Here is a 14,956-nt window from a genome sequence, read left to right as displayed (position 1 = left end):
CCATACCTGGTGAGGCAGGGGCAGCTAGATAGCCCCTGCCCAGAGCAGAGGCCCTAGCTGCCCCCCTGGGCCCTTCTCACCAGATGCGCAGCACTTGTAAGGGCTGGGCTGGCTCAAGGTAGAGAGGCAGGACTGAAGTTCCTGGGGGGCTGGCCATGGGGCTGGGCTGGGGGGGGTCCTCTTCAAGTAGGTCCGAAAGTCTTCTGGGGCCCCAGCTCCCTCCACACTGGGTTCATGCTCTCTTGGTGTGTGTGGGGGGGGGTCTCGGGCTGGGTTGTCATGAAGTCCTGCACACCCCCACCCCAAAAGGGTGGGGAGTTGCCCTACGTCCCTCTCCCGCCTCTCTGCCCACTTCTGTCCTCAGCCACCTCCCCAGTGGGGTGATCGCTCTCCTTTTTCTTTCCCGCCCATCACCCAAGGCTCCTTTTCCTCTCCCCTTTCCCAGGTCTGTCCCCCAAAGGTCACAGCCCCTCTGTCTTCGCAGAGGGTGGGTGTCGAGGCAGAGGTGCGGGTGGGCATGGAGGGGGCAGATGGAGCCCGGGCCGCGCTGGCGACCATGTACGGTTCTGAGCTCAGCGGCTGGGCAAGGCCCTAGGCCCACCCCAAGGGAGTCTTGTCTGGAATGGGGCTGCAAAGGGGGTCTAGGCAAGGCCTCATGCTTGGGAAAGGCCAAGGGGGTGGAGGGGGGTGGGTAATGGGACACAATGAGGTAGTCACACGAGGCAAAGGCATGTTGGGGGTGGGGGGAACGGACATTGGAGCACACACACACATGCTCGCACACACAACCAGCCAGACAATCGGGCCAGTGTGTCTGGGGCCTCGGAGCCCAGTGAATTAGGAGTTTGATAAGGGTTTTCTCTTTCTCTCGCTTGCCGGCCTTGGACAATCTCCCCCCAGTTTTCCTCGACGCCACCCCCGGCGCTGCCAACCCTCCTCCCCCCGCCTCCCTTCTCTTCCCTGTGCCCAGACTCTTGTTCGGGGCCTTGAAACAGTGAGCTGTCTTTGTTCGAAATACAGGTGAACGGCAATCATGTGATTAACACACACACACATAAAAAGCTTTTTAACAGCGCCCGCCCGGCCTCAGAACCGCCCAGAGAGGAGCCGCCCTGGGTGGACAGAGGGACGGAGGGACGTGCATCCAGCCGGTCGCGTCCAGCTGCTGCAGCAGTCTCCAGCACTCGCTGCTGCCTGCCCGCTGCCCGCCTGCCTGGCATCTCTAGATCCCGGTGGGTCCCCACTCGCCCTCCCATCCCCTTGGTTCCTCCTCTTCGAGGGAAGGACTTCCCTGCTCCCCGTGGTGTCCGAGACCCCCTGGGGCAGGAGGGGTGGCTGTGGAGGGAGAGGGCCCAGGGTAAGAAGCCTGGGCGTGGGGTCCCACAGCGCCCCTCTCCGTCTCCCCGCCTTCTCCCTCACCCTCCTTGGCCCAGCTGTGCCAGGATGGGGGTGGGGGTGGCAGTGGGCGCTCTGGGTCTGCAGAGAAGCCACGCTGGACAGAGGGGGCCTCTCTCTTCCCCTCCCTCTGTCTCTCTCTCTCTCTCTCCCTCTCTTCTGTTTCCTCATTGCTGTGCTTGGGCTTTCTGCTGAGAGGTGCTGGATAAGGCAGGTGGGCCTTCAGGGGTGCAGGGAGGGGCTGCCAGATGCCCAGAGCTGTGGGCATGGAGGGGGGTGAAGAGGAGGGGCAACCCCTGCTGTGACCACCCCCATGCTGACAACTGTAATCCTCTCCATCCCATCCCAGGCCCTGGGGGCCCCAGCTTCCTCCAGCAGAGAGGGCAAAGGCCCCAGCCATCTCTGGAGAGCAGTGAGTTTGGAGAGGGGGCAGTGGTGCTGGGTGAAGATATCCTGGCCTCTGCCCTTGGCAGAACAGCCACACCCCCATCCAGTCTGCCCATCCTCACTGAGGTGTGGCGGCCGGTGGACTCTGTGGCCTGCCCTCTCTCCCCAGCAGAGAGGGGGGCCCACAGTGTGAGCGTAATGGTGCAGAGTTAGGTTTCCTTCCCTGGGTGGGGAGGCCTTTCAGGAGCTGCAGGCTTTTCCTGGGACCCCACCTGGGTTCTGTTGCTGCCAGTCCCAGCCTTACTGCTCAGACGGCCCTGACAGTGAATGATGGCCCCTGGCAGTCAGATGTAAAGCCCACTGAGGACTCCGCCTGGCAGAGCTGCTTCTGTCAGCAGTGACCCTTAACCCCTTAGCTCCCTGAGTCCTCTTCCTAGGGCACTGGGCCTGCTTTGTGGGAGGCTCTGCCCTGGGTTCACTGCCCCGGGTCTCAGGCCCTTATCTCTCACCTGGGCAGTGACCCCCCAGTGCCTCCCTGCCTGCTTCCCAGGACACACTGAGCTGAGATGGGGGAAATCTGCTCTTCAGTGGAGCTGGGGCTATGTGAGGGCGAGGGGTGGTGCTGGTCAAGTTGAGCCTCTGCTCCAGCCTCGGTTTCCCCCGGTGGGCATGAGACTCTCTTCCTGACTGAGGACAGATGAGGGGACACTGGGAAAGCACTTTAGCACCTCCAGGCACCTGCCTGGTCTAGGCTCTCACTCCCTCGTTCCCTCAGGCCTGTGGCCCCCTCTCTCAGTGCTTCTTCAGATACTCACTATCCATGTCCTGTGTCCTGGGGCTGGGGAGGGGGAGGGGATTCGCCTTCATCCCTCCCTGCTGGTTTGTGTGGAAGCCGGGGGTCAGCCTAGGGCAGTACTTTTCACCATAAAGGTGTGCAGCACACTGGCTCCCATTCTTCAGGTCTGGGATGGGACCTGCCATTCTGCATTTCTCACCAGCTCCTAGGCAGGTGTCTGGAGGATTGGTTCTAATTCTTGCTGAACTTTCGAATCATATGTGAAGTTTTTCAAAAGTACTGAAGCCTGGCTTCCACCACAGACTGGCTGATTCTGAATGGGGGCGGGGGGAACAGTCCAGATGTGTTTACTTTTCGAGCACTCTGGGCCTTGCAGTCTCCCTCACTGGGTGTCTGGAGCCCCGAGGCTGTGATGACCCCCTGCAGAGCCCTAAATCTCTGGGGAGAGGGCAGGGGTAAGAAGCCTGGGCGTGGGACCCCAGAGCTAGAGGTCAGAATTGCAGTCACACTGGAGTGTGTGGGGAGTTGGGGGATGTGGCAGGGGAGGGGCTGCACATTGGGGTGAGGGAGGGCTCAGGGGCACAGGTCAGGGGTCAAGGGTATGGTAGTGACCGCGACAGAAGCTTAGTCTGGGTGAGTGCATGGGGAGTGTGAGAGCTCCCTCGAACATTTCCTAGGCTCCCCTGCCTCTGGACAGGCTGTGTTGTTCGTGGTTTGGAGGGCAGTAGAAAGAGCACTGGACTTGGAGTCAGGAAGTTGTGCCATTAGCATCCACGTGGCCTTGGGCGATTTATGCTGTTAGCTTCTTGGGACTTGGTTTTTGCATGTGTAAAATGCTGATAATATTATATATCACTACATTTGGGAGTGGATGGGAGAATTCATTAAGAATATGCACACACACACACACACACACATGCACGCACGCACACAAATACCTGGCTCAATGTTTGGTATGTAGTAGTAATTTACGTGCTGGGAGGTGGGAACGGTGCTCGCTCACATCAGTTCAAGTGCACAAGTGTTTACTGAGTAGCCACTGTGGACTTGCCTTCAGGAGTTTATAATCTGCCCGTCGAATCCCAGCATCAGACCGGGGTGGTGTGCAATAAGCTCCCTGGGGCTGGGCCTCCCCTACCCTGTGCCCCCTCGACAGCAGAGACCCACACTTCCAGAGCCTCCTGTGGGCCAGCCCGGCTCTGAGCGCTCTGTCGTCTCAGCAACCCAGTGAGTGGATACTGTTATTATTCTCCTTCTAGGAAAGAAACTGAGGCACAGGAGGTTCAGTGACAGCCCCGAGCTCACCCAGCTAGTGATAGGTGGGAATGCACTGGCACCCGCAGTTTACCTCCTGAGCCCAGCCTCTGACCGCTCTGCCGCCCTGCCACTAGACCCCAGGTGCCACCATGGGCCAGTCCCCTCCTCCACCCACCCCCCGGGGCCTTTGCACTTTCCCTGTGCTCCCCATCCCTCATTGCTTACAGCCCAGCTCGGAGGCCCTCTCTTCAGGGATGCACTCCTGGACACGGACTCAGTTGGAATTCTCTTCCTGTATTACTTTCCAGTAGGGGTGGAGATGGCCTTGCACCTCCCCTCCTTACACAGCCTGGCATCCGGGCCAGTCTCCACCTCCTACTTGGAGCCCCCTGAGGGTAGGGGCCATGCCTTCTTTCTTGGTGTTGGCCCCCCCAGGGCCCAGCATGACCTCAGGGAGTCTTCCCTGAGTTGAGTTGCTGTCAGGGTTCCAAGGAGGAACAGATAGGCAAGGCTAGAACAGGCAGGACTGGCTTCCTGGAGGTGGAAGGCCTGAGCTCTTGTGGAGGATGGAGGACGGCAGCGTGCCAGGGCTTGTCCCAACAGGGGCTCTCGCCCGGCCTTGTTTCTGGTCCAAGCTGAGGGTCCCACCCCAAGCCAGAAAGGTAGCTCCTGGGGCCTGAGTCTTCCTTTCCTGCCCTGCCCCACCCTCTCTGGCCACGAGGAGGCTGGGCCAGTGCCTAGGGCAGCCTCAGGGCAGCTGGCCTCTGCCCTCTTCTCAGAAGCCCTCCCAGAAGGAGACTGCTTGTTCTTGTTCTCCAGACCCTGCTGCTAGAGAGCCCTTCCTGGTGTCTGCCCCGAATCTCTCACGCTGAGCTGAACTTCCGGGAATGTACTCTTGTCTGAGACACAGGAGCTCAGAGTTTGAGGGGAGAGGCCTACACAGATACCCAGCACCTTGGCACAACCCAGGGCCTCCAGGGCTGTGTGGGCCACGGGGACTCCGAGGGCTGGACTTGAGTCCCGGCTGGGCTGTGGAGGCCCTCTCTTGCCCCGGCCACCTCTACCCTCCCCTGGCCTCAGTTTCCCCATCCATAAAATGAGGGGCAGACTAGGGTATCTCTGGGGGCATTTCCAGATTTGATAGCACATGAATTGTATTTCAAAACGAGAGTCCAGTGCCTGAGCTAATGTTTCCAAGCCTTGATGTTCCTCAGAGATGGATTGGCGTCTCTTGAAAAGGCAGTTCTGTGGGCAACTAAGTTACGGAAACCCTGCTTTCCACTTCCTCTTTTTAGAGATGCAGGGCCTGTCAAAAGCTCTAAGTTCTGCAGTTAAGAAATGGATCTTTGTTTAAAATACTTATCCCTGACTCCTCCTTAGCCCCGTGCACTCTCCCCACCCCCTCTCTGTGGCCCAGGCCCCAGCGGCCAAGCGTCGCTCAGGACACCTTGCCTGGTGGCCAGGCCTGGAGCCTCCTCCGACTCCTGCATCCCTCACCTTTCCAGCAGGACCTTGTCCCTGCGAGCTGGGTCCTTCCCACCCTCCAGCATGATGCCTGGCACTTAGAAGGTGCCCAGTGGTGCAAATGAACGAATGACTCTCGAGGAGATAAACTTGCCCAGGCAGCAAGGTGTGCTGCTCTTGAGTCAGACAGCTCCGGGTTTGAATCCTGACACTCCCACTTACTAGCTGTGTGTCCTTGGCAAAGGACGTGACATCTCTGAGTCTCACTTTCCGACTAGGTTGTGCGGAGGATGAAACCGGATATAGCGTGTAAGCACTTAGGATGGTCCCTGGCACATTACGGGACTCAGTAAATGGCAGCTATTGTTCTCAGCATCTAGGGGTCGGCCCTCGGAAGGTGGCTGTCAGTTGACCTTGGGTTTGATAGTGGTCCTTGCTTCTTTCCCTGTACAAGTGCTGTTGCTGTCACTGGACGTTCTCCCATCAGCCCCTAGTAGCTGGGGGCTGGCAGAACAAGGGCAGGGCCATCATCCCATTGAATAAGAGCAGAAAGGGAAGCGATTGACTGACTGAGGTCACATGACTGTTCAGTCTTGGAACTTGACCTCTTTGCCCTGACTTTTTGCCCCAGGTTTCCCAAGGACCCACCCCTAGGCAAGGCTGTGATGTCTGGGGTAATGGAGAGGGGTGAATGGTGGGCTTGTCTTTGAGGAGCTTGTTGACGAGTGGGGAGTTGGGTCATTCATTCATACATTCCCACACCTATTAGAGCAACATGGTGCAGACATGCTTGAGGGTGACGAGAGTGGGTTGGGGAAGGTGGAGGAAAGAAAGGAAGGGTGGGGGGCCGAGGGTGGCTTTTTTCAGAGGGGACCCTGGTATTGACCTGGAGGGGGCTGCTGCTGTCATAGCAGGGTGGGCTGCCTGTGGCTAACGAGGGCCTCTGAACCTCCATCATCTGGGCAGCTTGGGGCAAGGGACTTGTCCAGGTGGCCCAGGTTAGAGGGTGGCTGGAAAAACCTGGATCTGCTCACACCAGATACCCTGTCATTTCACTCCATCATCCAGGGTATGACCAGGGACTAGGGCCGTGGATGCTGAAGGGCAGGGGACCGGGCTGGGCGTGAAGCGAGTCAGGATCACGCATTTGAGCTTGGCATTGTGAGTGCGTCTCTGCTCTTGCAAGCTTCCCCTCTCTCCCCTGAAAGTGAACACAGGGTGACCTGGTGGGATTTCAGTGTTTGTATGAGCTCGAAGGGGCCCCTCCACAAGAAGGTTACCATATCCTTTGATGATGTCACTTTATAATGACAAAGGAGCTGAGTGGTGAGCCTGAGATCCGGAACCAGAGAGACCAGGGTTCAACTTCGGTCCTGTCCCACTAAATCTGCTGTGGGATTGGGCCACTTACTTATCTTCGTAATGAATTACTTCATCTGTAAGATGAGGATGCCAATACTTGCCTCCTGGGAATGTCTCAAAGATGAAAAAGCAATGAGAAATAGCAAGTGTCCAGCAGATTGCCCGAAACAAAAGGTAGACATAGCCATTCACTTCTCTCGTCGGTGTCCAACGTTTTCCAGGTAGGATGGCTAATGTATTGGATATGATAATGACTTGGATATAATACACTCAAGAAAATCTCTTCCCTTCGTGGGGGGAGGAGACGCACTTACCACGATAAGACTGAGGGACTCAGGCACAACCCTAGGGGTGTGGTCGCGTGTCCGGGTGCTCTGGTGCAAGCAGAAGTGTAATATATCCACCAGGCTGCCAGGCACGGGGATTTTGCATGTCTCACCCCCTTACCAGGTGGCAGGTTGAGAAGTTAGAGAGTTTGAATGTCTTCCGTTTGGGGCTAGAACCCTGAGTAGAAATCTCAGCTTTGGCAGGTATAATGGGAGGAGCTGCTCCCAACTCTGCCAAGGTCCAGACTCTTGCTGTGTGACCTTGGGGCAGTCAGCTGCCCTCTCTGGGCTTGCTCATCCATTCCTCTGTACAATGAGAGAGTTGGCCTCTGATCTCAGGGGGGCTCTTTCAGATTTGCTAGCAGGGGTTTCAGGGTTCTGTAGGAAAAGGGCCACATCTGGTCTTGTCTCTCCCGGGGCAGCTGCTCAGGCCTGGACGCGGGAGTACACAACAAGTACTTGTCCAACTCGTTGACCAGAGAGAGAACCCACTAAGAACCCTGTGCTACTTCTCCTTTCCTCAGGCCTGATAACATCATTTCTATCAGCCCCTTTGGGGCAAGACCCACGAATTCACACCATAGTCAGCCGTTTGTGCACTCGGTCTAAAGCGCACAGATGCGGCAGACGCACGTGCACGTAGGGAAATAACACTTCAAATCAGAGATGGATCAAATACATATTTCCTTCTCATGGCTCTTGGGATCAAAATCCCAAGTCTTGGGGCACCTGGGTGGCTCAGTCGTTAAGCATCCGTCTTCGTCTCAGGTCATGATCTGAGGGTCCTGGGATTGAGTCCAGCATCCGGCTCCCTGCTCAGCGGGAAGCCTGCTTCTCCCTCTCCCACTGCCCCTGCCTGTGTTCCCTCTCTCGCTGTCTCTCTCTGTCAAATAAATAAATAAAATCTTAAAAAAAAAAATCCTAAATCTTCAGCTTGGCCCTCATATCCTGGCCTTACTTTCATCCCGACACTCTAGCAGAGTGGCTGCCAAGCCCCACAGATGCCCTCCCTCCACTGAACGCACTTCCACGGGCTCCTCGCTGGCTCCTCCTGTGGGCTCAGCCCCGAGGTTGTGTCTACAGACACCGCCTGATTCTCCAGCATCAGTTATTTCCCTGTGACAGCAGTCTGGCCTTTTCCTTTATAGCACTCACTACAATTTACGATTTTATGTTTATTGTGAGATTAGTTGTTCATTGTCTGTCTTCCCACAAGGATGCCAGCTCCACGAATCCTTGGTGATCTGCTGAATGCCTGGTGTGCTGGAGGTGTCCAATGAACGAATGAAGGCGGGAGGACCGGTAGAGGAAGGGGTGGGAGGCGTGGAGAGGGGAAGGGAGCAAGGAGGGAGTCTGAGTCTGAGGGCTAGAGGGAGGAGACTGGTCCAAGGTCTCTCATGTGATGGAGGCAGGCGGCTTGATCCCTAGTCCGGTATTCTTCCTTCTTCTGCAGCTGGGGCCCCTGGAGGGGCAGGCTGGGTTTAGTGAGACGCCAAACCCCTGAGGACCTAGGGAAGGGGGATCTGAGCCAGCTCCCCAGCCAGCTCCACCCCTTCCCCTAGCAGGCAGGAAGGACAGGGCAGATCTGTCAGCTTCAGACACCACCGCCCCAGGGGACCCAGCCCTGAGTCCCAGGAGGCCAAGGGAAAGAGGGGGGCACAGGAAGCACCCAGGCCTCCCCCTCCTCCCTCCTGCCCCACCCTCCGCCCCCATCTCTGGCTAGAGCTCACAGCCCTAGGCCTTGGCACTAGGGGGACGGGGGTGGGGAAATGGGGGACAGAAATCCTATTCTGGCCCAATGCCTTCCTTTCCCCCATTTGACTTCTGGGCCTTAGGATGGTGACTGACCTGGCAGCCCCCGAAGAGCTGGGCCCTGGCCTTGAGGCTAGAGGGCCGGAGGGAAAGAGAGGGGGCACTGCCCACTTCGCCCCTTCCCATGTGCAGCCCCGGGGCTGGGACCCGGGAGGCCTCCCTGGCTTTGCCAGGCAACCTTGCGTGGCCATCAGCGGCTCCCTCATCTGTTCGCCTGGTTAACCCCGGGGCCATGTGGGGCTGCAGGCTCACTGGCTCCCGGCTCCCATTCCCAGTCATAGATTTAGTTGGGAATCTCTCTCTCTCTTTTTTAAAAGATTTTATTTTTTCATTCAAGACACAGAGATACAGAGAGAGAGAGAAAGCACGAGCAGGGGGAGAGGCAGAGGGAGAAGGAGAAGCAGGCTCCCCGCTGAGCCAGGACCCGGACGGACGTGGGGCTCGATCCCAGGACCCCGGAATCATGACCTGAGCTGAAGGCAGACGCTTAACCATCTGAGCCACCCAGGCGTCCCAGGAATCTCTTTTTGGAAAAGCTCCGCTGTGACTATGGTGCAGCTGGTGGGGAAACTACTGGAATAGATGGTCTCTAAGTCCCCCTCCTCCGCCTCAAAACAGCCGCCTCTGGGGCAGGCCATCCCTCTGGGCTTTGTGGTGCCCTCCCCGCTGCTGTGTGCTGAGCTCCCGGCGCTCCTTTATGCATGCTGCTGGAGCACCGTGTGCGCGTGCCTGGCGAGCGGGGTGCTGCGAGGGGGCTGCGGGGACCTGCCTGGCAGGGCCCCCTTCCGCCCTCCTCCTCCGCCGCCTCATCTTCCTCCTGACCTTTGCCTTCGGTCTTCGTTTCCACGCCTGGCTCTGCCGCTTGTCCTCTCCGCCCGATTTCCTTCTCTCTGCCCATTGCTTCCTCTCCCTCCTCTTTCTGTCCGCAGCCTCCTGTCTCCGGGAGGCTTTGTCATTTTGACCCCACAGCCGGTTGCTTCTCTCTCTCAGCGTCCTTCCTTTTCTGGCCCACTCTGCCCCTGGCTGGCCGTCTCTGTCCTTGCTCTCCCTCTGTCTCCAGCCCGGGCTCTGCTCTCAAGGCCTCCATCTCTCTCTCTCTCTCTCTCTCTCTCTCTCTCCACAGATTTCTCTGTCTTCGCCCTTCCCCCTTCCCCTGGCCATCCTTCACCCGCCCTGGCCCCGTCTACCTGGAAATCTGGGGAGGCTGCCAGGGGGTGGAGGGCCCCAGGAAAGCGAGAGAGATGGCAGAGGTGACAAGTTATAACAACCAAGATGTGAGCACATGATTGCAGAGCAGCTCTGAGTGCCACCTGTCCTGACTTTCCAGGACCGCCCCCCCCCCCCAGCCTGGCTCCAGTCCACGGTTCAGCTTGCCGCTCCCCAGGCCGTCTTGCCCTGGCCACCTCCACGCGCTGGCCACACTGCTGCTCCCTCGGGCCTGTGCCCCGCACCCCACCTCCTTCTTCCTCTTCTCAGCTTAACTGCCCCTGCCTCTGGGGTCTTCTTCCTGAGTTCCCACAGTGCTGTCCGTGATGGGAAGAGGCAAGGTGGGAGGATGGGTTCAAGTCTTTCTGGGGTGGTCCTCACTGAGCTGCAGATGGAAGGATTTGAACCTTGTCCTGGGGCAGGAGGCCGAGGTGGCTGATGCTGACCGTAGAGCAGGTGTTTATGTTCCCTTCAAGCACGAGCTCTCCACCACCCAGAGAGCCACGGTGATGGGCTCAAGGTCACACAGCAGGCTTGCAGAACCGGGTCAGTGGCAGGGAGGGAGAGGGTGGAACATGGAAAAGGAGGGGATGGAGAAGGAGGAAGTGTCTTGGTTTAGAAGCTGGGGACCTGGGTCCCGGGCTGTGCCACGGACTTGCAGAGGGATGGAGGCCATGCTGTCCCCCTCTCAGGCCTCAGTTTCCCCATCTGAGCAGGGAGGGGCTGGCCTAGATGGCCTCTGAAGCTCTTCTCACTCCCATTGTCTAAGTTGGAGGGGTGGGGGCCGGCAAAGAAGGGATGGTGTGCTTTGACTCAACAGACCAGTTCCTCCTCTGTCTCCAGACTCCAAAGGCCATGCACCTCTTGTCTCTCATCAGTGACCTGCCTGGACAGGTGACTGCTGCCTCCAGTCCTGTTAACCCCATCAGGGCCAGGTAGGGCTGAGAGCCCGAGCCCGCCAGCTAGCCCCTGAAGGGTCCTCCCAGGGGGCCAGAGGCCTCAGGCTGGCCCTGGCGAGGCTGTAGGCCCTGGGCCTCCGGCACTTTGGTGGCGAGACCTTCTGGCCACCAGGGCCTGGCTGAGAGCCTTGGGCGAGCAGCCAGGGTCAGAATCCCTGGGGAGTTTTGAGTGGTCCTGCTGTCCCATCCTGGGGATTTCATTCCAGCAGCTCTGGGCTGGAGGAGTCCCTGTTTTTCCCAGACTCCCTCTCTGCATCCCACCTCCTGCTGGCCCCGTGGCCCTGGGTGTGGGAACGTGTGGAGGAGCAGCCGGGAGAAGGGTTAAGTCAGGAACTCTTGGGATGGCTTTGGCCACGGCTATTCCTCTGGGAGAGGAGAACAAGGGGCCCATTCTGTGTGTGGGAATTAATAGCAAAGAGTCATCTGGGGTGTCATTCAAGCCCTGATCAGCTCCCAGAGGAATGCAAGAGAGAGAGAGAGAGAGAGAGAGAGAAAGAGTTGCTGGTGGGGGTGGCGCGGGGAGAGGCCCGAGGCAGACATGTCAAAGGAAGGGCATCAGGGTCCGGCTGATAATGGGAGCCCACCCGCCAGGGTGGGCCCATGGCCCTAAGATTGGAGGTCTGCTTTTCATCACAGATGGACCCCTGTTCCCACTTGGGATGGGGACCCCCTCCTGTCATTCCTTCACCTAGGGTCTCTTCCTTCTGTCTTCCCTCTTTCCCAGGATGGCGACACCCTCCACCACCATGTGACTGTCTCCCCTGAGGCCTGGAGCCCAGCCCAGGCTATGGGCCTGTCAGGGCGGGCCGACGGGCCTGCTCTTCTGGGTGCCCCTAGTCTGTCCCTATCTTTGCTTAGGGGTCCTTGCTGTTCCCTTAGGAATGGCCCTGAGGCTGGCACTGTGGAGTACCAGCTCAGGCTCCTGAGTTGTACCCTCTGTCCCCAGGTCTGTGGCTTGGCTCCAGGTCCAGCTCTGACACATTCCTGCCAAGGGACCAGACACCTTCAGCTGCCAGCATGTGGGAGGCACTGGAGCACGTCGGCCCCCACAGGGGCACGGCCCTCCATGGGTGTCAGCCTCAGCAGCAGCCTGCCGGGGAGGTCTGCAGGCCTCTGGAGACATAGGACTATCACAGCCTGAGGAAGGGCCTTGGCGAAGCTCTCGGTCAAATTCCTGGTTTTGCAGACATGCTGGCGGAGGCCTCTGGCAGGCACCCGCCTGCCCCTGGGTCATCTCCCCGTCAGCCCTCTGCCCCGACTCTGGCCCACCGAGGCCCTCCCAGGCCACTGAGCGGCAATGCGCCTCCACCGTGGGGGACAGACAGAACCGGGGCGACGGGGTGGGTCGAAGGACGAGGGCTTTGGGGCGGTCAGAGCAGGATGCCCTACTTCCTGCCTATGTGAGCTAGGGCAGAGCCAGAGCCAGGGGTTCTCATCTGTAAAATGAGATGAGCAGCTTTGTGGGGAGGGAAGGTAACGGGCACGGAGCGCCTGACGCCGCAGCGAACCACTGAGTGTGCTGCTATTTTTATTGTGTTGCTCATTGTTACTGGAGGTCTGGGCACTTCCGCCAGCCCTGGGCTGAGAGGCATACCGTGCGTACCATTGGGCTGTCTGAATCTGTGCCCAGCAGCCTGTGCCCGCTCAGGTGGATTTTAGGAATCCCATGGCTGGTTTTGGTGGGGGTGAGCCTCCTGGCCCCCAAACCCCCTCGTGCCAGCATTGCTTCCGCACGGGGTGGCTCCTCCTGCCGGTCCTGGTGGGAGGTGGCGCCTTTCTCCCTGACGGTGCAGTTCCGGGACACTGTGCACACTGCGTGGCAACCGTGCACCACCAGTCGGGGTCCTGGAAACCTCGGGGCCTTAGTGCCCTCCTCTGTCACAGGGCCAGCCTTCCTTTCCATGGTGGATCCCGGCCATGTTGAAGCCCGAAGGGATCTCAGGGGTTGTCCAGCTGAACCTCCTTAGAGCACAGATGGGGAGCTGAGTTTTAGGAAGGAGAGGGGCCTTTCTGAGGGACTCCAGGGTCCCAGCCGAACTTTGCCTTGGGGAGCCAAGTGGACCTGGAGGATTCCTTCCCCGTAGGTGGGATGGAGACAGGATCGACTGAAGGAAAGCAGGTGGAGCCTTTTGCCAATTGAAAAGTGCTCTACCTTTGGGGAGTTTTGAGGACGGTCCATTTGGGGCCCCTCGTGAACGTGCCGATCCTCTGGCGAGGCCCTGGGAAGAGGGTGGCAGGTGGGCCAGGCCTGTCTCTGTGCTCAGGGGAACAGACTCAACATGGGTGAGAGATGGCGCAGCCCAGGGCTTCCCTGGCTGGCTTGAGAGGGGGCGGGTGCACAAAAGCGACCTTCTCCACCATCCTCCAGGTAGAGGATGGCTGGTGAGGGCCCGCCGTCTCTCTGCTCTGGGCTCGGTCCCTGCCGTTCAGGAGCTCGTGGCCGGGTGACCTTGGCATTCTTTGTTTTAGCTCTGGTTCTCTGCACAGGGCTTGGCACGTGGTAGGTTGGTGGGACTGAATGGAGCGATGGTGTGGAGACAGCCCCGCTGCTGGCAGGATGGTGCGTTTGGGCGCAGGATAGGTCCGCATCTTGCCTGGAAGCCAAGGAATGAGACGAGGAACAGGCTGGGAGTGATGGCTGGCGGTGCGACCTGTGGGCGGCAGGAGACGGGTGTTGAGGGGGGCTGGGGGACCAGGAACGGGACAGTCCTTCGTTCGCTTCCTGACTCCGCAGTCTCTTACTTGCAGGCTAGTTCTCTGCTCTGAGCCCCAGTGTCGTTCTCTGTTAAACGGTGATAACAGGATCTACTTCATGAAGTTGTCATGAGGCTCAGGAGAGGTAACATGTGGGCTCCTGACTGCGTACGCTTTGGACATTTAAACAGTGTGAAGTGAGCAGAGATCTTTGGATAAAGTATAGAAATATTTTATAGAGGGGCCCCGGGGTGGCTCAGTTGGTGAAGCATCTGCCTTGGGCTCAGGTCAGGATCCCAGGATCCTGGGATCGAGCCCTGCATCGGGCTCCCTGCTCAGCGGGGAGTCTGCTTCTCCCTCCCCCTCTGCCCCTCTGTCCCTCTGCCCACTTGTGCTCGCTCAAATAAATAAATAAAATCTTTAAAAAAAGAAATATTTTATAGAGACACAATTGACAGATACAGAAATAAATACGAGTTGCAATTTATTAGATTCATAGAGAAGAAAGATTTTTAGGGGAAGTCATGAATGTATTCATTCTATGGGCAGTGCCTGAGTGCTGCTCTGCGCGGGCTGGCTGTTGGCCACCAGGGGCACAGAGAGGAGGTAGGCTCTGATTCTTGAGATCCCGTGGTCCCTCAGAGGAGATAGGTGGATAAACGCCTAATTTGCTACACCCAACAGTGGTCAGCTCTGGGCGCAGTCTTCTTAACCTTTGGCAGGGGGAGCTCAGGGCTCAGGGCCTAGAGGCTTTTCGTCACCCCACAAAAATGTTTGAGAACTGAACACAAAAGCACTAGCTGCAAAAAAAACCCAGCAAAACAGAAATGAAACAAAATTTCAAATGAAAAAAATCACAAAAATCTTTTAAAACTTGTTTATAGCCAAACAGGTATTTTTAATAAGTGATATAGGTACTTTTTCTTTTTAAGATTTTATTTATTTTTAAGATTTTATTATCTTTTTAAGATCTTTCTTTTTAAGATTTTATTTATTTATTTATTTTAGGGAGAGAGAGAGAGAGAGAGAGAGAGCAAGATGGCTAGTAGGGGCAGAGGAAATCAAGAGTCAGACACTTAACTGACTGAGCCACCCAGGCACCCCGATATGGGTACTTTTTAATATGCTTGATATGATGTGAGGTCAGTCTGGGACTTACAAGGGTCTTAGGAAATGATCCTGTGCACCAAGTGCTGAGGGTGCTCAGCAAAGGGAACTGTGCTGGAGCAATCAAGGAGGGCTTCCCGATGGAGGGGATATTTGGGTCAAACCTTAGAGAGAAGGGTCTGAACAGAGGG

General features: G+C 57.7%; 1 long non-coding RNA gene across 3 annotated transcripts in view; it reads left to right on the top strand.

The window, feature by feature from the left end:
- The first annotated feature begins 1,097 nt into the window (after nucleotides 1-1,097).
- LOC141370869 (uncharacterized) overlaps nucleotides 1,098-14,956 on the top strand; it is a 52,414-nt gene continuing 38,555 nt past the window's right edge. For 2 of the 3 annotated variants that reach the window (XR_012375319.1, XR_012375320.1), the window contains exon 1: nucleotides 1,098-1,232. This is a non-coding gene — a long non-coding RNA (uncharacterized lncRNA). The remainder of the gene's footprint in view (nucleotides 1,233-14,956) is intronic. The other variant, XR_012375321.1, reaches the window with a different exon arrangement.

This window comes from Callorhinus ursinus, unplaced genomic scaffold (genome assembly GCF_003265705.2).
Source record: "Callorhinus ursinus isolate GAN/ISIS: 27379988/994484 unplaced genomic scaffold, GSC_fseal_2.0 scaffold48, whole genome shotgun sequence".
NCBI lineage: Eukaryota > Metazoa > Chordata > Mammalia > Carnivora > Otariidae > Callorhinus > Callorhinus ursinus.
The sequence above is the reverse complement of the archived record's forward strand: the minus strand, read 5'-3'. Positions and strand labels throughout refer to the sequence as shown.